This window comes from Cebus imitator, unplaced genomic scaffold (genome assembly GCF_001604975.1).
Source record: "Cebus imitator isolate Cc_AM_T3 unplaced genomic scaffold, Cebus_imitator-1.0 Scaffold88, whole genome shotgun sequence".
In the NCBI taxonomy this organism is placed as follows: domain Eukaryota; kingdom Metazoa; phylum Chordata; class Mammalia; order Primates; family Cebidae; genus Cebus; species Cebus imitator.
This window is the reverse complement of record NW_016107403.1, coordinates 4,046,787-4,069,317: the sequence shown is the minus strand read 5'-3', so window position 1 is coordinate 4,069,317 and position 22,531 is coordinate 4,046,787.

Genomic DNA, 22,531 nt, shown 5'->3' with positions numbered 1-22,531 from the left:
TTTTTGAGACAGAGTCTTACTCTGTCACCAGGCACCAGGCTGGAGTGCAGTGGTGCGATCTTGGCTCACTGCAACCTCCGCCTCCCGGGTTCAAGCAATTCTCCTGTCTCGGCCACCCGAGTAGCTGGGACCACAGGCATGCGCCACCATGCCCAGCTAATTTTTTTGTATTTTTAGTAGAGACAGAGTTTCACCATGTTGGCCAGGATGGTCTCGATCTCTTAACCTCGTGATCCGTTCACCTCGGCCTCCCAAAAGTGCTGGGATTACAGGCGTGAGCCACTGCGCCCGGCCTCTTTTTCTACTTTCAATTCAACTGGGGAAGTTTACATTGACATCATCAAGCTCACTGATTCCTCAGCTATGTTTCATCTACTGATGAAAGAAAAATCAAAGAGCTCTTCATTTCTGTTATAGTGATATAGATTTTTAGCCTTTTATTTGTATTTGTCTTATAGGTTTTATTTCTCTGTTTACATTACTGTTCTTTTATGTTGTCTACTTTTACCATAAGAGCCATTAACATGTTAATCACAATTATTTTGAATTTTCTACCTGATATTTTCAACTCTGTGTAATATCTAGGTCTGGTTATGTCTGCTCTCTTTCTTCAGTCTGTGATTTTCTTGTTTTATAGTATGACTTCTGATTTTTTTATTGAAAGTGAACATAGTATATTGGGTAATAGGAATTGAGGTAAATGCAGCCTTAGTGTGAGATTTTATGTTAATCTGGCTAGTAGCAGGTCTCGGTTTGATGTTTCCTGCAGCCCTAGGTGGTAGAGGCTCCAGTGTACTCTATAGCCTTGGTTTTGTTGCTGTTGTTTTGTTTGTTTCCACCCTTGTTGCCTTTTAGTTTTTCTGTTAACACCTTCTTAAATGAAATATGTATCTTTCAGCTCTGTTAGTTGTAATCCACCGTTATTATACTGGAACCTTCTTGATGTAGCAGGAAAGGGTTGGCTGTGGTTAGTGTTCTACAACATTACAATTAAATTTCAGACATTTAAGTGGGCCTGCTTCCCTGGGCTGTGACTCAGAAATTTTTTAGCTTGATTCTTCTCCTTTGAAACAAAAAAGCTAGAGAGTTCTAAACTTCATTAATTATCCTTCCTTAAGGTAAACAAGTTTCTGATAACTTTGTTCCCATAGAGAGCAGGCTTTTCTTCTCAATAATACTATGAGCATATTTCAAAATGGTTACTTTTTCCTTTCCCTGGTGAAACAGGATGGGATTTTCTAAGATATTTATTTACTTTGAGAACTTGGGGAAAGGAGAAAATTCAAGTAAGTAAAACTAACAAAGGTATAAATCCACCCCTCCCCCCTGCAAGCTAAGAACGCTGGGAGTTTCTTATTTTCAATCTAATTCCACCTTCAACTTCCAGTAAGTCGTCAAAATGACTGTTTTTTACTAGTTAGTGGCACTAGGAGTTTCTAGACTAATCTCTGATATGATTTTCAGTATTCACCTCTTTCTCCAGGTTACAAGATGACAATGTCTTATGACTCAATTCTTCAATAGTCTAAAAAAAGTTGCTAATTTTCATCTTGTTCAGCTTATAATTACGGAAGTGATGACTTTCAAACTCTTTGTATATTGGAGTTGAATTAGCAAATCTTGTTCTCAATAGCAGTATTTATTAAAATGTCTCACTGCTCTTTTTCATATAGCATTGATCCTATTTATCCTAAACTTTTAGAGTCCTGGTAATAGTAGGTTTAAAACTTATTCCAGATCAGCTGCATGAAGATCAGGTTAACATTATTCTTCCTCAGTAATTCTCAAGGTGTCCAGAAAAAGATATTTTAAATAAAATAATTCTAGAATGATTTCTGAATATAGACAATTTGTAAGGCAACAGTAAATGACAAATACACAGTTGATAACTAATTACTTCAATCAATGAATTGATTTCATATTTAAATGAATTTTAGAGATATACCAATCTAAGTCTTCCATTGGATAGATCGGAAACTGAGATCTATTGAGACAAAACAATTACTCTTAGACCCTACCACGTGGTGCAGACTGGCTATAATTTAAATATCTTCCATTCTGATTTAATGGTTATTGCACCGCCTGTACTGTCACCCATGATTGTGTGCACTCCAATCTTCTAGATTTTTTTCTTAATGTATACACACAAGCTGGGCACGTTGGCTGAAGTCTGTAACCCTATTGCTTCAAGAGACCAAGGCTGGTGGATCACTCGATCCTTGAAGCCTGGAGTTTGAGATCAGCCTGGCAAATACAGCAAAACCCCATCTCTATTAAAAATATAGAAATCAGCCCAGTGTGGTGGTGCATGCCTGTGGTCCCAGCTGCTCACTGCTCCAGAGGGTGAGGCATGAGAATTGCTTGCTTGAACCCTGGAGGTGAAGGCTACAGTGAACCAAGATTGTGCCACTGCACTGCAGCCTGGGTAACAGAGCAAGGCTCTCAAAAGAAAAAATATATATATACACAGAAAAAAAGATGTTTAGTTTTACCTTATCATAATGAAAATCCCAACAATTTCTAAAATTTAGAGAATATAATATCTAAATCAGTTTCTCCTCAAGTAAAAATGAACACATAAAATTCTCCTTTTGTTTTAGAACATCATAAAAGCTACAGCATTAGGCAATAAATGAGAACCCAGTATATATTCCTTTGAAAGGAAGAACATGAAGAATTAAACCTAAAAGACTATTGCAACCATTTCGGCAGCTTCATTTCTATAATACACACAATCTTATTTCCCATTAAAATATTTTTATTATTTCAGTCCTTATTTGCATTAATAAAGACTAAGAATATTGTGACATAAATAATTTTGTTTTTTCCTTTACTGTTTCTTAGATGTATGTCTTTTATATATTTGTGTGTGTGTTTATTTGCACGTGCACTCACACAATGAACACGTAGAATTTCTAACATAGAATGACTTCTGGGAACTTTAATTTTAATATTTGAATATTTCTCCCTTTCATTATTAGCCTTTATTCCTAAGATCTTAAAAACCTTAAAGCCACAGTGACCAATTGAATTTTATTTCCTTAGCTATTCAAATTGATCAACTATCTAGACAGTGTCTTGGAGCTTTCTCTGAATTGGGGCTCCTAAAACTGAAAGTGGGTCTAGATGCATAACAGGGCCCTTATGGACTGTAGAATGTGAAACAAAAAGACAATAAAGAGGAGACCTAGAAGCATATATAGTCATAAGACTATAAGAATCATGAAAGTGAAATAAAGGAAAAATTATCAAATGAATTCAGAAAATAAAAATTGGAGATCTGCAAACAGAAGAGATTTGTTTGGAAGGAAGGTCTGTAGGGATGTCCTGAGGTTTCACTACACGGCATTAGACTTTATAGATTGTTCCACATCTTAGGGATCATCTTTTAAAAAAATGAGGAGAAAACTTAGACTAATGGAATTCTACTATTCAGCAATTGTAGTTTTTGAGCCATATCCCTTTCAAAAATAACGCAAGTGTACTGTAATTTTACATACTTCATGTCACACCTTTTTCTCCAATTATACTTTGAGCTCCTTTGGACAAATTAGATTATTTTATATTTCTTTCTCTACCATAGTATATAGAGCCAAAGATATAAAAGGAATATGGTCAATGTTAAATAAATGAATTTCTACAGCCATGTTTTTCAATATTTAAAATTTATGTTCCACTATTACAAACACGAAGATGACCCCATGTATATATATCTTCCACCTACAGATACTTTGGAAACTTCCCATGTCTCTCACCCATATTGTCTGGACTTTTAATCTTTTATATCTATTTTATATCTGCTACACTGGCATAAGAGTTGTATGTCCAAAGTATGAATTTTATTATGACACCTCCTGCTTTAACCATACAATGCTTCCATCACTTTTAGGAAGCCTTCTCTTCATCCCTGCATTGTCCCTGACTCACTGTCCAGTACCATCTGCCCCCTGGCCCCTGCTCAGTGTTATATTTCCAACACTTAAAAAAGTACATGAAATACTCAATGAATACTTGTTGAATGAATATTACAAATATCATTTAAACAAATAATAATTCTCATAGATGCATCTCCTTTGGAAATTCTCCTTTTTCCAAGTAATTGAGTTCAAGTTACTAATATAGAGACAAAAACAAAACAAAACAAAAATTAAAATAAAACAAAACAAGCCAAATTTCTAATCAAATTTACCTCATGTGAACTGAAAATTTTTTATATGAGACATAAATCTAAACAAAGGGAAAAACCCATAACTATTCATATTCCTGGGACTTCCTTATTAACTTTAATTTCATTGTGGGTCAGAATACCTGGGACAGAATCCTCTCTTCCATATACATGGTGAGGGGATAGTCATCATGATGACCATTTTTTTTAAAGTCTTTTCATTTTTATTATTCAAAAAAGTTTCATTTTTTTATTTAGCTTTCTGTGCTTGTGCCTTCAACACTTTCACAATGATTTTCAGCTCCTCCATAAGGAAAACATGCTTGATTCTGTCATGAACACATTTAGCACACATGGAACTGCCATAGGCACTGCCAACATGGTTCTTTGTTTTGGACAATCTCATAAGAACTTTAGGTTTTATAGCAAGAACCCCTCGAAGTCTGCCTGGGCACATGCCACATGCAGATTCTGGTGCTTTCCCAACCTTCTTGGTATAAAAGCAAACAATTCTATTACCAGGGGGTTGGGACAAATGGTATGTCGAACACACCATTGGTATATATGGCGAGTGACCTTGGACTATATTAAACTTCTCTATGGCTTTTTTTTTTTACTTTAAAATAATTACAAAAAATAAGATTACAAAAATACTGGCATCGCATGGCTACACTGAAATGTAAGTTATTTGATCATGTGTCATGCTTATAACATTTCCTAGGCGTTCTATTTACTCTTAAATATTAACTATGATTATTGTCTTTCTCTTTTTCAGTCATTTCTTCATTCCATGGTTAATAAATTCCTATTTACTTAGGAATGCATACATTCATCAAAATATCTTCATAGAGCTATCACGCTATCAAATTGTCAGAGGCATTTGAACCAAAGCAACTCCATCTTTAGTAGGGTCTTGATACAAAAAGGCTGAGCCCTGCTGGGCTGCATTCCCACCAAAATCAAGGTGGTGATGAGTGTGACCTCTGGTCATTCTCACTTCTCATTATATGCTAATTATAATGCATCGGCATGCTAAGAGACACCTTCACCAGCACCACGACAATTTACAAATGCCATGGCAATGTCAGGAAGTTACCCTACATGGTCTAAAAAGGGAAGGAATACTCAGTTCTGGGAACTGCCCACCCCATTCCTGGAAAATCCATGAATAATCCACCTTTTATTTAGCATGTCATCAAGAAATAACCATAAAAATGGGCAACCACTGGCCCATGCTACTGCTCTGCCTATGGAGTAGGCATTCTCTATTCCTTTACTTTCTTAACAAACTTGCTTTCACTTTACTCTATGGACTCACCCTGAATTATTTCTTTTATTATTATTATTATTATACTTTAGGTTCTGGGGTACATGGGCAGAATGTGCAGGTTTGTTACATAGGTATACATGTGCTATGGTGGTTTGCTGCACCTATCAACCCATCATCTACATTAGGTATTTCTCCTGATGCTATCCCTTCCCTAGTCTCCGACACCAGAACAGGCCACAGTGTGTGATGTTCCTCTCCCTGTATCCGTATATTTTCATTGTTCAACTCCCACTTATGAATGAGAACATGTGGTGTTTGTTTTCTGTTCTTCCATTAGTTTGCTGAGAATGATGGTTTCCAGCTTCATCTATGTCCCTGTAAAGAAAATAAACCCATCCTTTTTTATGGCTGCATAGTTTTCCATAGTGTATATGTGTCACATTTTCTTTATCCAGTCTATCATTGATGGGCATTAGGGTTGGTTCCAAGTCTCTGTTATTGTAAACCATGCCACAATAACAATACATTTGCATGTGTCTTTATAGTAGAATGATTTATCATCCTTTGGGTACCTACCCAGCAATGGGATTACTGGGTCAAATGGTATTTCTTGTTATAGATCCTTGAGGAATCACCACACTGTCTTCCACAATGGTTGAACTAATTTACACTCTTATCAACAGTGTAAAAGTGTTCCTATTTCTCCACATCCTCTCCATCATCTGTTGTTTCCTGACTTTTTAATGATTGCCATTCTAACTGGTGTGAGATGGTATCTCATTGTGGTTTTGATTTGCATTTCTCTAATGACCAGTAATGATGAGCTTTTACTCATATGTTTGTTGGCTGCATAAATGTCTTCTTTTAAGAAGTGTCTGTTCATATTATTTGTCCACTTTTTGATAAGGTTGTTTGTTTTTCTCTTGTAGATTTGTTTAAGTTCTTTGTAGATTCTGGATATTAGCCCTTTGTCAGATGGATAAATTGCAAAATTTTTTTCACATTCTGTAGGTTGCCTGTTCACTCTGGTGACAGTTTCTTTTGCTGTGCAGAAGCTCTTTAGTTTAACTAGATCCCATTGTCTATTTTGGCTTTTGCTGCAATTGCTTTTGGTGTTTTAATCATGAAGTCTTTGCCCATGCCTATGTCCTGAATGATATTACCTAGATTTTCTTCTAGGGCTTTTTCTTGTGTGAGATCCCAGGGATCTCTCTTTGTGTCTGGATTGGATCCCTTTCCAGTAACAAAATGAATGTTGACATAAAATGGGTAAAAATTGCTGAGAGATACTATGTACCTTGAAGACAGAAAGAGGGAAATCTTAGAGGACTTTTATAACAAAATTAGAAGTTTGGACTTGGTCTTGTGGGCAATGGAAATTGTTGCAGGATTTTAAACTAGAACTCCGAGAATCATACTTATAATTCTTATAATTCTGAAAAAAAAAAACCCACTACTCCTGTGGTGGAAAACAAAATGAAGAGTGTAGAACTAAAAGCAAGAAGATTATTCAGAAAGCAACTAAAATAGTACAATGAGATAATGTGATTTCTGAATGAGGGCAGTACGTTTCCAAGTTCTTGGAAATTGGAAGGGGAGATTTTTTAAAAAGGTAAAAAGTTGGGATCTGAGGATTTAAAACTGTCACTTCCATCCTCCCTGCATTAGTCTGCTATAGCAGTCACCTCTGCATGATGTCCTCACATAGCCTTTTTTCTACATGCATGGACTCCTGGTGTCTTTTATTCTTACAAGGGTATCAAAACTATTAGATTAGGGCCCCAAATTTATGAAGTCATTTAACCTTCATTACTTCCCTAAAAACTAGAGTCATCTTGCAATTTACGGCTTCCACATAAAAATTTGGGGGAAACACAGTTCTGTTTATGGCACCCTCTTTTCTTCAGCAGCCCTCTTTGTGAAATAGTGTCTCTCATGTTCTCTTTCTTTTTATTTTGATTTTTGTTTTAACCATCTTTAGTTGGATTCTTTCTCCGTGCCTTTTGACATATTTGATATTCTGTTCTGACTTTTGATGCTCCATGTAACCTTTTGATCTTCTTAGCCATATATAATTTTTCCTTATTTTGTCCTGAATTCATATCGATCCTAATTTTCTCTGGCTATTTACTCCTATTGTTGTTTTTTTCTTTTTCCACTAACAATCCCATAAATAATTGTGTTGGGACAATAGCTGAATTTGGGTTAATGAAAAAAAAATTTGAGGAAATTAAACATGTTAATTTTTCTTGATATCAGTTTCCTAAGACGATAGACCAATTTAAATCATCTTTGTATTTCTTTTTGTGATTTGGTCTAAGTATAATTGCCTGGAATCTCCAGGAATAAAAAGAAAGAATTTCACCTGAAGAATGAAACATTCTAACATAGACATGAAGCTAAAGCTTCTGTATTTGTATATGGATCCCTGGGAACAATTTTCTTCTTACCTCCGCAGTGAGCCTATTCATGACTACGGCTTATTCTGGAGTTATTCATGCTTTGTTAATAAGCCATTTAGCACCATTACCAGTTCATTAGCCTTGACCTTGAAAAATATTTCCTCAAAGTTCACTATTGTTCTAAAGGGTTACTAATCACGATAGAACACTTGAGAATATCCAGATATAGAAATAAACACCCAAATCAAGTATTCTGGGGAATATGCTTATAGAGATTTTCTTATGTAAGAGTAACATCAACACATTTAAAAAATCTAAAATAAGATTGCAGTTACAAATAAGGAAAGCATAATGGCTTAATATTCATTATTTTCTTTCCTGAGCTGTCCCAGTTCAATTTTCATATTCTGGGTTTTTGTTGTTGCTATTGTTTTCATTGTTGTTATAAACACATTGATATTTTAAAATTTCATTGAATGTAATAAAAAACCCTCTTTAAATGAATATTTATTATCTATATTATCTGCTGTTAGCCTTTTATATTGCTTTCATCCTAAGTGAAAACTTCTTTCACCCCCCTCCTCCTCTTCTTTTCCTCCTCTTCTTCCTTCTTTTTTTCCCCTTTTCCTTCTCCTTTTTCCTCTCTTCCTCTTCCTCCTCTTCTTCCCCCCTCCCCCTCCTTCTTTTTTTTCCCCTTTTCCTTCTCCTTTTTCCTCTCTTCCTCTTCCTCCTCTTCTTCCCCCCTCCCCCTCCTTCTTTTTTTCTCCTTCTTCTTTCTCCTCCTTCTGCTCTTTCCTCTCCCTCTCCCCCTCCTTCTCCTCCTATTCCTCCTCCTCCTCCTGATCCTTTCTTCTTGTTGTTTTTGTTCTTTTCCTCATTTTTCCACTTCTTTTCATTGTAATCCTCACTTTTCTTCTGCATGTTCATCCTCTTGTTATGCATAATATTCATGTTAGTTATTTTATGTACATTCCTCTTCTTTAAATAGAATTGGTGCTATTCAGCACAGACAGCAAACAATGGTTCAAGAATACAGAGTCAAGTAAAGGAAGTGATAAACTTGGGCTTCACACTATTTCAATTAGGATATTTACCTCTTCATTTTATCATTCCTGTATCCTTGTATCCTTGGTATTTTCATGTTTCACATGAGGTCAGTGTGGTTCAGTGTGATGCCACAGCCTCATAGAGTTCTTGGTGATGTGGAATTTATTAGTCTGTTAATTAAGAATTAACATTTGTTTTCCTTCTTTCTAACTTTTCTCATGTTGATATAATTTCTCCTGGTCAGAACTTGAGTTTAGAAGAAATAATGTGCATATTCCTGAACTGTATCCTTTTGTTTAGTAGATTGTAATGAATTAGTGTAGAGATGCTTCCTACCTTTGCTTAACTTCTGTACATTTCTTCAGACTTTATTGATTATAGCAAAAGATAATTATTAAAGCCTTTCAAAAGATATCTGTTTGCTACTTTATCTCTAGGAAAATATTGATCAGTTGTAATTGTTGTCTTCCTTCAATTGAAACCAATTCATACTCTATTGAGCACACATTTTGTTGTGATTTGAAGTTATTACAATTTCATGGTTCTATTAGAGATGTTATTTATGTTCAATGTAGTTTGTCTTATATCTTTAACTAAGTTTATGTGTAGTGTCTTTAATCCACATTTTTAACTTTTAACAGCCAGGATAATTGTTGAAGATTGAGGTACAGCAGTGGCTCACCCTGACAGATTTTTAATGAGTAGAATTTAATTAAATTATCAAAAGTCAACAATTTGGCAAACTTTTGAGCTACATTGTCACTGTCTCTTTTTATTCTTCTTTTTCACATCACCTATACATTTTATATATTATCAGTGATAAGAACATAGGAATTCACATGGCATCAAGCCACATTCATCCAACAAAAAGCAAGGCCTATTAAATATCATTCATAATTAATATAGTTTACTAATATTATTACTGTTAGTACCTTGATTATGTGTTTCTTATTTATATGTTCAAAGTTCTTTTATATATTTGATATTAAATTCAGTATTCTTCTGATGAATACCAGAATAGTGTCCTTGTGGCCATTTTATAAATCAGGAAACAGGACAAATAAAATTTAACTGATTTACATAAGGTCAGAAAACTAGAGGCTAATATACTTGTTTATTATATTCTTTTGGGTAAAAATAACCAGCCATAAATAAAAATGACATTTCCGTGTATTTTCTTCCAAACATTGAATCGTTACTTGAAGCAATAAAAATTTGGAGAATTAATAAAAAAACAAACATGGAAATACTTGGTATTTGAAATTATATCAATATGCTATGTAAAAACATTATTTGTAGAATATACTTGATAAATCTGTACCTAGAAAACCTCAGTATTAAAAGGTAAGCAATAACATGTATTACCATAAACAGCAAGAAGATTGATATTATTAAAATTAATACTAACTGATTAAATCAAATATTACATGGTTAAATGGTTAAAACATAATTTTACAGCATATTTTATATGAAATACTTTATAGTTTTATATAATAGAAATAAAATGACTTATATTGTTTTTCTGAGTAACATTTTCATGTATTCCTGTTTTACTGATTTGTTATTAGGCCCTGTCCTTCCTAGGCAGTTCAACAGGTATGCTGATTAATTTCAACAATTTCTTTCAGCTTATTTCCTGTTATCTGTGACTCTAATTGAAAAACACATTTTCCATCTTACTTTTGATACTACCTATTTTCTCACTAGTAGAAAGTTATTTGAATGAAAATACATTAAACATGTAAATACTTCCAAATCATTACAAGAAAAACATAGATCACAGAACCATTATTGAGCTCATCAGAAGAAACATGTTATGTTAGTGTAAAATATTGTCACTTTCTCTGGCAAGCATCATTAGTTTACAGGAAGTATAGCATCCAGTTTTCTACATGCATCAGGAATGAGATGCTCTCTGGGGAAAAGAGCAACTGATAATCCCCATCACAGGAACACCAAATTTAACCACTATCTACACATTTTAAAAAGCCATACTACTTTCATAAGAACCAAACTGGCTGCATAATTGTAAGTAAATCACACCTCAGCAAATGCAAAAGGATGGAAATCGTAACAAACAATCTCTCAGACCACAGTGCAATCAAATTAGAACTCAGGATTAAGAAACTCACTCAAAACCACACAACTACATGGAAACTGAACAACCTGCTCCTGAATGACTACTGGATAAATAATGAAATGAAGGCAGAAATAAAGATGTTCTTCAAAACCAATGAGAACAAAGACACAACATACCAGAATCTCTGAGACACATTTAAAGCAGTGTCTAGAGGGAAATTTATAACACTAAATGCCCACATGAGAAGCAAGGAAAGATCTAACATCAACACCCTAACGTCACAATTAAAAGAACTAGAGGAGCAAGATCAAACAAATTCAAAAGCTAGCAGAAGACAAGAAATAACTAAGATCAGAACAGAACTGAAGGAGACAGAGACACAAAAAACCCTTTTAAAAAATCAATAAATCTAGGAGCTGGTGTTTTGAAAAGATCAACATTATAGATAGACCACTAGACAGACTAATAAAAAAGAGAGAAGAATCGAAAAGATGCAATAAAAAATAATAAAGGAGATGTCACCACTGATCTCATAGAAATACAAACTACCATCAGAAACTACCACAAACACCACTATGCACATAAACCAGTAAATTTAGAAGAAATGGATAAATTCCTGGACACTTAACGCCCTCACAAGACTAAACTAGGAAGAAATAGAATTCCTGAATAGACCAATAACAAAGTCTGAAGTTGAGGCAGCAACGAATAGCCTACTAACCAAAAAGTCCAGGAACCAGATGGGTTCACAGCACAATTCTACCAGAGTTACAAAGAGGAGCTGGCACCATTCCTTCTGAAGCTATTCCAAACAATACAAAAAGAGGGAAACTCACTTTATGAGACCAACATCATCCTGATCCCAAAACCTGGCAGAGACACAACTAAAGAAGAAAATTTCAGACCAATATCCATGGTGAACATTGATGTGAACATCTTTAATAAAACACTGGCAAATAAAATCCAACAGCACATCAAAAAACTTATCCATCAATCTCCTTAAGCTGATAAGCAACTTCAGCAGAGTCTCAGGATACAAAATCAATGTGCAGAAATTGCAAGCATTACTATACACCAGTAACAGACAGAGCTAAATCATGAGCGAACTCCCATTCACAATTGCTACAAAGAGAATAAAATACCTAGGAATGCAAGTAACAAGGGATGTGAAGGATCTCTTCAAGGAGAACTACAAACCACTGCTCAAGGAAATAAGAGAGGACATAAACAGATGAAAAAACATTCCATGCTCATGGTTAGGAAGAATCAATATTGTGAAAATGGCCATACTGCCCAAAGNGAGGAATGATCTGAAATAGACATCCTAACAACATGATTAAAAGAACTAGAGGAGCAAGAATAAACAAATTCAAAAGCTAGCAGAAGACAGGAAATAAATAAGATCAGAGCAGTACTGAATGAGATAGAGACACAAAAATACCTTCAAAAAAATTAATGAATCTAGGAGCTGGTTTTTTGAAAAGATCAACAAAATAGATAGACTGCTAGCCAGACTAATAAAGAAGAAAATAGAGAATAATCAAATAGATGCAATAAAAAATGATAAAGGGGATATCAATACCAATCCCACAGAAATATGAACTACTATCAGAGAATACTATAAACATCTCTATGCAAATAAACCAGAAAATCTAGAAGAAATGGATAAATTCCTGGATCCTTACACCTTCCCAAGACTAAATCAGTAAGAAATCGAATCTGTGAATAGACCAATAACAAGATCTGAAATTGAGGCAGCAATTAATAGCCTACCAACCAAAAAAAGTCCAGGACAAGATGGGTTTACAATCGAATTCTAACAGAAGTACAAAGAGGAGTTGGTACCATTATTTCTGAAACTATTCCAAACCATAGAAAAAGAGGGAATCCTCCCTAACTCATTTTACATGACCAACATCATCCTGATACCAAAACCTGGCAGAGACACAACTGAAAAAGAAAATTTCAGGCCAATATACATGATGAATATTGATGTGAAAATCTTCAATAAAATACTGGAAAACTGAATCCAACAGCACATCAAAAAACTTACCCAACATGATCAAGTTAGCTTCATCTCTGGGATGCAAAGCTGTTTCAACATATGCAAATCAATAAATATAATCCATAACATAAACAGAATCAAAAACAAAAACCAAATGATTATCTCTAAAGATTTAGAGAAGGCATTCAACAAAATTCAACAGCGTTTATGCTAAAAAAACTATCAATAAACTAGGTACTGATGGAATATATTTCAATATAATCAGAGCTATTTATGACTAACCTACAGCCAATATTAAACTGAATGGGCAAAAACTGGAAGCATTCCCTTTGAAAAGCGGAAGTAGACATGGATGCCCTCTCTCACCACTCCTATTCAACATAGTATTGAAAGTTCTGACCAGGGCAATCAGGCAAGAAAAGAAATAAAGCGTCTTCAATTAGGAAAAGGAGAAGTCAAATTGTCTCTGTTTGCAGCTGACATAATTATATATTTAGAAAACCCCAGAGTCACATCCCAGAATCTCCTTAAGATGATAAGAAACTTCAGCAAAGTCTTAGGATACATTAGGTGCAAAAATCTCAAGCATCCCTGTACACCAATAACAGACAGCCAAATCATGAGTGAACTCCCATTCACAACTGCTACAAAGAGAATAAAATACCATTCACAACTGCTACAAAGAGAATAAAATACCTAGGAATACAACTAACAAGGGATGTAAAGGACCTCTTCAAGGAGAACTAAAAACCACTGCTCAAGGAAATGAGAGGACACAAACAGATGGAAAACATTCCATGCTCATGGATAAGAAGAATCAATATTGCGAAAGTGGCCATACTGCCCAAAGTAATTAATAGATTCACTGCTTTCCCATCAAGCTACCGTTGACTTTCTTCACAGAATTGGGAAAAAAAAAGAACACTTTAAATTTCATATGGAACCAAAAAAGAGCCTACATAGCCAACACAATCCTAAGCAAAAAAAAAAAAAAAAAAAAAAAAAAAAAAAAAAAAAAAAAAAAAAAAAGCTGAAGGTAGAGATATTAGGCTACCTGATTTCAAACTATACTATAAGTTTACATTAATCAAAACAGCATGGTACTGGTATCAAAACAGAGATATAGACCAATGGAACATAACAGAGGCCTCAGAAGTAATACCACACATCTACAACCATCTTATCTTTGACAAACCTGACAAAAACAAGCAATGGGGAAAGGATTCCCTGTTTAATAAATGGTGTTGGGAAAACTGGCTAGCCATATGCAGAAAGCTGAAACTGGATTCCTTCCTTAAACCTCGTACAAAAATTAAGTCCAGATAGATTAAAGATTTAAACATAAGACCTAACACCATAAAATCCCTAGAAGAAAACCTAGGCAATACAATTCAGGACATAGGCATAGGCAAGGACTTCATGACTACAACACCAAAAGCAATGGCCACAAAAGCCAAAATAGACAAATGGGATCTAATTAAACCAAAGAGCTTCTGCACAGCAAAATAAACTGAACCTACGATCAACAGAATGGGAGGAAATTTTTACAAGCTATCCATCTGACAAAACGCTACTATCCAGAATATACAAAGAACTTAAACAAATTTAAAGAAAAAACAACAAACAATCCCATCAAAAAGTAGGCAAATAATATGAACAGACACTTCTCAAAAGAAGACATTTATGCAGCCAACAAACATAAAAAAAAAAGCTTGTCATCACTGGTCATTAGAGAAATGCAAATCAAAACCACATTGAGATACCATCTCATGCCAGTTAGAATGGTGATCATTAAAAAATATGAAGACAACTGATGCCAGAGGGGATGTGGAGAAACAGGAACATTTTTACACTGTTGGTGGGAGTGTAAATTAGTTCAACCATTGTGGAAGACAGTGTGGTAATAACTCAAGAATCTAGAAATAAAAATACTATTCAATCCAGCAATCCCATTATTGGGTAAATATCCAAAGGATTATAAATCATTCTATTACAAAGACACATGCACACGTATGTTCACTGTGGTAGTGTTTACAAAGCAAAGACTTGGAACCAACCTAAATGCCCATCAATGATAGACTGGATAAAGAAAATATGGCACATATACACCATGGAATACTATGTAACCATAAAAACGGATGAGTTCATGCCCTTTGCAGGGACATGGATGAAGCTGGAAACCATCATTCTCAGCAAACTGATCCACGAACAGAAAACCAAACACCACATGTTCTCACTTATAAGTGGGTGCTGATCAATGAGAACACATGGACACAAGGAGGGGAACATCAGACATCTAGGCCTGTTGCGGGGTGAGAGGCTAGGGGAGGGATAACAGGGGGTGGTGGGCTTGGGGAGGAATAACATTAGGAAAAATACCTAATGTAGATGACAGGGGGATGGATGCAGCAAACCACTATGGCATGTGTATATCTATGTAAAAATCCTGCACGATATGCACATGTACCCCAGAACTTAAAAAAAAAAGAACCAAAAATCAGGTGGGTACTCATGGTACCTGGTTTTAACTTCATATCAATGAAAGAGGCACTGAAGAGGGTAGGAAAGACAGTCGTGAATTGCCATTGCCACTCCTCCTCCATCCCCCCATAGCAGTTGCATGACAATTGGGAGAGGAAGTGCAATTGGGAGAAGAGCATAGTGATAGTGAGACTGTGTTGAACTCAATTCTGCCCTGTCACAGCAGAAAGTGAAACTGGGCTGAACTCAGATGACCCCCATTCACAAAGGGACCATTCAGAGCACCCCTAGCCAGAGGGGAATGGCCCATCACAATATTCAGAACTTGAGTTTTATAAAAGCCTCACCACAATATGCTGAAGTGCCCCAGACCTTTAAATAAACTTAAAAGGCAGTCTAGGCCATAAGGACTGCCAGTTCTAAGGCTGACCTGGGCTCAGCGACAGAGGATTTTGGGGGCACGTTGCTTACTGACACACCAGCTGAGAAAGCTGAAGGAGTACTTGCACCACACCTACCCTGACCCCAAGCAGCACTGCTAATAGCTCATGGATCATATGGATCATTCTTAATAGACAATATGTTAGGTCACAAAACAAGTCTTAACACATCCAAAAATTGTAATAGTATAAGCCATCTTCTCCAATCACAATGGAATAAAACTAGAAAGCAATAAAAAGAGGAATTTTGGAAACTGTACAAACACATGGAAATTAAATAATATGCCCCTGAATGACCAGTGGGTCAATGAGGAAATTAAGATGAAAATTTAAAAATTTATTGAAGCAATTGATAATGGAAACAAGACATACCAAAACTTGTGGGACATAGCAAAAGCAGTACTAAGAGCAAAGTTTATAGCTATAAGTGCCTACATCAAAAAAAAAAAAAAAAGCTTTACATAAAGAATCTAATGATACATATTTTAAAAAAAGACAAGAGCAAACCAAAAACAAAGTTAGTAAAAGAAAATAAATAATAAATATCAGAGCAGAAATAAATGAAATTGAAATAAAGGGAACAATACAAAAGATGGAGACAAAAATTGTTTTGTTGAAAAGTTAAACAAAATTGACAAATCCTTAATCAAGTTAACTAAGGAAAAAAAGAGATAACAGAGATATAAAAAAGAATGGTATAACCAATATCACAGAAATTGAAAGGATTATCATTGGCTACTATGTGCAAAATACGCCAATAAATTGAGAAATCTAGAAGAAATGAATAAATTCCTAGATACATACAACTTAACAAGATAGAACCATGAAGAGATCCAAAACCTGAACAGATCAAAAAGTAACAAGATTGAGGCTTTAATACAAAATCTCCCAACAACAACAACAAGAATCCTGGGACCCAATGACTGTTCTATTGAATTCTACCAAATTCATTAAAGAAAAACTAATACCAATCCTATGCAAACTATTAAAAAAAAAAGGAGGAAATACTTCCAAATTCATTCAATGAGGCCAATATTATCCTAATACCAAAACCAGATGAAGACACATCAAAATAAGGAAACTACAAGCAAATATCTCTGATAAATATTAATGCAAAAATATTCAACAAAATACAGGCAAATTGAATTCAACAACATATTAAAAAATTATTCATTATGACTTAGGGGGTTCATCCAAGGGATGGTTGTAAATGCAAATCAAACAATATAATACATCATGTAAAGGGAATGAAGTACAAATCACTATTTATTATTTCAATTGATGGTGAAAAGGCATTTGATAAAATTCAACATACTTTCATAATAAAAACCCTGAAAAACTGAGTATAGAAGGAACGTATCTCAACATAATAAAAACCGTATATGACAGACACATAGCTAGTATCATTCTGAATGGGGAAAAAATGAAAGCTTTCCTGCTAAGATATGGAACATGACAAGGATTCTCACTTTCACCACTGTTATTCACCACACTACTGGAGGACTAGCTAGAGCAATTAGTCAAGAAAAATAAAGGACATCCAAATTAGAAAGAAAGAAGTCAAATTATCTTTGTTTGCAGATGATATGTTCTTATTTGGAAAAACCTAAGGGTCCACCAAAACAACATCAAAACTAATAAATAAATTTAGTAAAGCTCCAGGATACAAAATTAACATACAAAAATCAGTAGCATTTCTATATCTCAACAGCAAACAAACTGAAAAAGAAATCAAGAAAGAATCCCAAATAAAACAGTAACAAAACAATTAAATACCTAGAAATTAACTAATAAGTAAAAGATCTAGACAATGAAAACTATGAAACACTGAGGGAAAAAATTGAAGATTACACAAAAAAAGTGGAGAGAGATTCCATGTTTATGGATTGGAAGAACCAATATTGTTAAAATGTCCATACTATCCAAAGCAATCTACATATTCAGTGCAATCCCTATCAAAATACCAATGACATTTTCTACAAAAGTAGAAAAAGTAATCTTAAATTTTATACGGAACCACAAAAGACCCAGAATAGCCAAAGCTATCCTGAACAAAAAGAACAAAACTGAAGGAATCACATCACCTGACTTCAAATTATATTACACAGCTATAGTAATCAAAACATTATGGTATTGGCATTAAAAACAAACACAGACCAATGGAACAGAATACAGAACCCAGAAAAAAATCCATACATTTACAGTGAATTCATTTTTTATAAAGGTGCCAAGAACATACATTGGGGAAAGGACAGTCTCTTCAATAAATGTTACAGTAAAACTGAAAATATCCACATGCAAAAGAATGACACTAAACCGTTACCTCTCACCATATACAAAAATCCAATCAAAATGGATTAAAGACCTAAATCTAAGATTTCAAATTATGAAACTACAAAAAAATTGGAGAAACGCTCTAAGACATTGGACTGGGCAAAAATTTCTTTTGTAACACCCCACAAGCACAGAAAACCAAAGCAAAAATGGATGATTGGCTTGGTGCCGACGCGGTTATAGTCTTTCTAGAAAAGCCAACATCATTTAAATAATGCTAATAAGCATTTAATCACTAATTAAATACCATTTTTAACAGAGGCATCATTATTGAAGAGTCAAAAGTGTTCTCTGAGAAAATAAAACTCTGAGACTTGTAAGGACGATAATAAGTTAGACAAAGAGGAGAGGGATGTATACTCCAGGCAGTGAGAACATGCCTAGCAGCCCTGTGGCATAAGCGACCGATAGAGTATCGGGAAACTAATTGAAGGCTACTATAGCTGAAGCATGGTAGACTAGAGACGCATAGGCAAAAATGAGAAATAAGTTGATAAAAATTCACATAAGAATGTCTAGGATGTGTTAAGATTTTTTTCTTCTATCCTAATAAATCTAAGTATTTTAAATATGAGAAGGATTTGGCTGGAGTTTCATCTATGAAAAATTTATTCTGGATAGATTGTAAAGACAAAAAGTATATGGAAGGCAAATGGATTGAAGTATAGAATTGTAAAAGCTATTGTATAAACCGAGCCAGATTTCAGGATAGTGGCACTGGAATAGAGAGAAGTAGTCAAGACATATAAGTGTTTAAACCAGGGATACTTAGGAAATCTTTCTTAGGAGATAAAATTAATGAGAATCAGTAGAGGATTAGTTATGGTAGTTGTGAGAGAGGTTGACAACGATGAAAAGATGGTGAACTGAGAGGAAGGAAGATTTCTTAAATTAAATATTCAACAGAGGCAACAAGACTGTTTAACCTTAGCAAACTTCAAAATAAGAGTCATTTCATTACCCGCATCTTTCGCCAGCCTGTTCTACATTGTTGACCTCTGACAGGTCAACATTAACAATCAATTGGTTTCTAACAGTAAAGTATACACTTTTCTTCACTGGAAAGTCAGTTTAATGAAGACAAAGAACTTGTCTGTTTTGTTTGCTTACCAAGCCTCAACATCTAAGCCACAGCTTGGCCCATGGCAAGCACTCAATAAACATCTATTGAAAGAAAAATGACTTACTAACTCTTAACTCTTTCAATGTGTCCTCCGTTACCACAACATCTTGTTTGTTCCCAGATAAAAAGGAAAGAGAGTAAGACAACTGACCAAAAATCGGGGTTTGTTTTAAAGCCATGTTTTTTTGTTTTATTTTGTTTTTTGTTTTTTTGTTTTGTTATGTGAGACAGAGTCTTACTCTGTCACCCAAGCTGAAGTGCAGTGGCATGATCTTGGCTCACTGCAACCTATGGCTCCTGGGTTTAAGCAATTCTCCTGCCCCAGCCTCTGAGTAGCTGGGATTACAGGTGCCCACCACCACGCCTGACTAATTTTTGTATTTTTAGTAGAGACGGGGTTTTCCATGTTGGCCAGGCTTGTCTTGAACTCCTGATCTCAGGTGATCTGCTCATCTCAGCCTCTCAAAGTGCTGAGATTATAGGTGTGAGCCACTACACCCAGTTGTCATGGGTCATTTTGATGTTAATAATACTAAATGACAAAAACAAGTGAATATATGATACATTGATGTTCTCTAAAATCAAAAGCTATAGTTATTTGATATACAAGTCTAATTAAATCAGAGGGCTAAAACATTGTTTTGTTACTTTCTGAAGATGTTCTGATGTATTTTATATTTCAGGTTTAGAGGTGTTTATATGAAAAATTTTATTAATATTAATTGTACTAGCTATTTTTTTGTGACTGCCCTATCAAAGCAGTTAATCTGATGGATGGTCATGTAAATTAGTGTGCTGGATTGAATAGTGTTTCTACAAAATTCATGTCTACTGGAACCTGTAAATGTGACCTTATTTGAAAACAAAGTCTTTGCAGATGTAATCAAGATGAAGTCATACGAGATTAGAGTGGGCCTTAATCCAATGACTGGTGCCCCTATAAGAGAGGAAGATTTTGACACAGACACACAAAAGGAACCTCATGTGATGCTGGAGGCAAAGACTAGGGTGATGTATCCAAAACTTTGAATTAATACATTCCTATCATTTCAAACTACCTAGTTTGTAGCACTTTGTTACATTAACCCTAGGAAACTAATGAGTGAAGCATAGAGATTATGCCCATTGGTTGCTCTTCATTTTCTTGCACCAAACAAATGAACTAAGTATCATTTTGTTACTGTATTTAAAAGTAGCATAAAGACACTCTTGTAGTAGTGGCATGGACTGCAGAAAGCTAAAAATATCATTCTGAGGCTGGTCAGGAGTAAACTTTCTCTTTTCTTTATTCAAAAACGTGAGCAAAGACTTTTGTCCATGATTTGAAGTAAATAACACGTTTCTTGCTCAAGCAAATAATGGTAGATTTGGTAGTTTATTCCTTGAGTAAAATGGAGCTCACAAGTATGAAATTACCTAGAGAGTTAACAGATTAAAAGTTCTAGTTATCTGTCTTGGTTTGACTGATGATGAAAGAATCAATATATTGATTATTGATTGGCCCATAAAATGATATTATATTGGCTAGGCTTATTTTACTGTATACTTTTCTGTACTCCTCTTTTCTGTTGTTTTGTTATAAACACATTCAATCAATGTCTTAGATAATCCACTGAGGCTGCACAGGTAAAATAGCAGCACAGTTATTTTTCTAAACAATGTCATTGATTTATTTTGACCCAGAATTACTTTTTAATTCAAATTATTCTCTATATTTTTCAGTAGATGGACTCACTCATTAGCAACCAATTTTCAGTTTCTGAAAACTTCACTTCAAAGTAAAAATCCAGAGGAGACAGAAATAAGCTTGTTACAGAGAAAGAATAAAGAACGATTCACTTTTATTTTCCCAAATGCCATATGCTCTGTAGATGTGGTCTGCCATCTGGAGATGAGGGCTATAATGTCCCCTGCTGGGTAAAACATCCGTAAGAACAGACACGTGTTGGTGCACACCAAGGAATGCAAACACTTGGCATTCACAGATCATAATCTAAAATAACAGTGAAGGTGTTTAAGCAGAAAAAAAAATTGGCAACTCCGTAATATTGTGCAAAAAGCAGTTCCAGCCTTCGAAATTATGTTATCATTCAGGAACGTATAAGTTATTTTTTTTTTAGATCACTCTGTTGCCCTTCTCTCTCATTGACATTTGTGTGTGTCTGAAAGTGCTTCCATTCTGAAATTAAAGGGGTGCAAAAAGATATTAGGATACTAATTGGTACCATAAAATTAATCATAAATTAATGTGTAATTGATCTCACAAAAATTCCCTATTTCCTGAATCACACCTACCATGGAATATTCTCTTTCAACTACATTCTACTGAGGTGCGTGTGTGTGTGTATACATGTACGTATATGTATATTATTTGTTATATTTTGTTATTATATACATAATACCAATATATGTGTGTATATATGTAAATTATTTTGTATATACATATATACAAAATAAAATAATATATGGTTTTGGATGTTATATTTAAAGAAATATTTTATTTTTGTACTCTGGAAGACTTGACTGTTTGTGGGAGACTACTGTCAGGTTTTGGGAGGGTTGGCACTAAATGAGGACTCATCCTAAAGTGAATACCATGGAACACCAATATCCATGCAAGTCCTATGTGTGCAGTTGCCATTTTTAAAATTACAGCTCTTAAAGCCATAGGAACATATAATTACGGTACATGACTGAGAGTTGTTTATTGCACATGAAATGCCTCTTACTGCAACCTCCTTAAGTTGCAAAGGGATATCATGGATACAGAATTCTTAAGGTGTGCCCCTTTCAGGAGTCCAAAAAGTAAAAAATAATTTCATGATAATATTAAGACACTATTTCCAGTCTTATTATTATTATTTCACAAATGTACAAGGTAGTTTTCTAGAAGCTACATGTTATATGGTATTGCAACATTTTGAATGCAAAGATTTGTGTTTCTTCTCATCTTTCTCTTCCCTCCTCTCCTGTCTCCATCTCATCTTATGTAAAAGCTACTTACTTGGGGCTTATATTTGATTCTGGAGTGTTAAAGGGATGAAAGTGGATCCCAAATAACTGCAGAATTTCTCTGGATTCGTTCTTCAGCTCTGAATTCAATGCAACAAAGAAGTTTCGGGCTCAAGAAAGAAACTAGAAATAATGCTTATTCTACAGAGAGAGATCTCTTACATTCTGACTC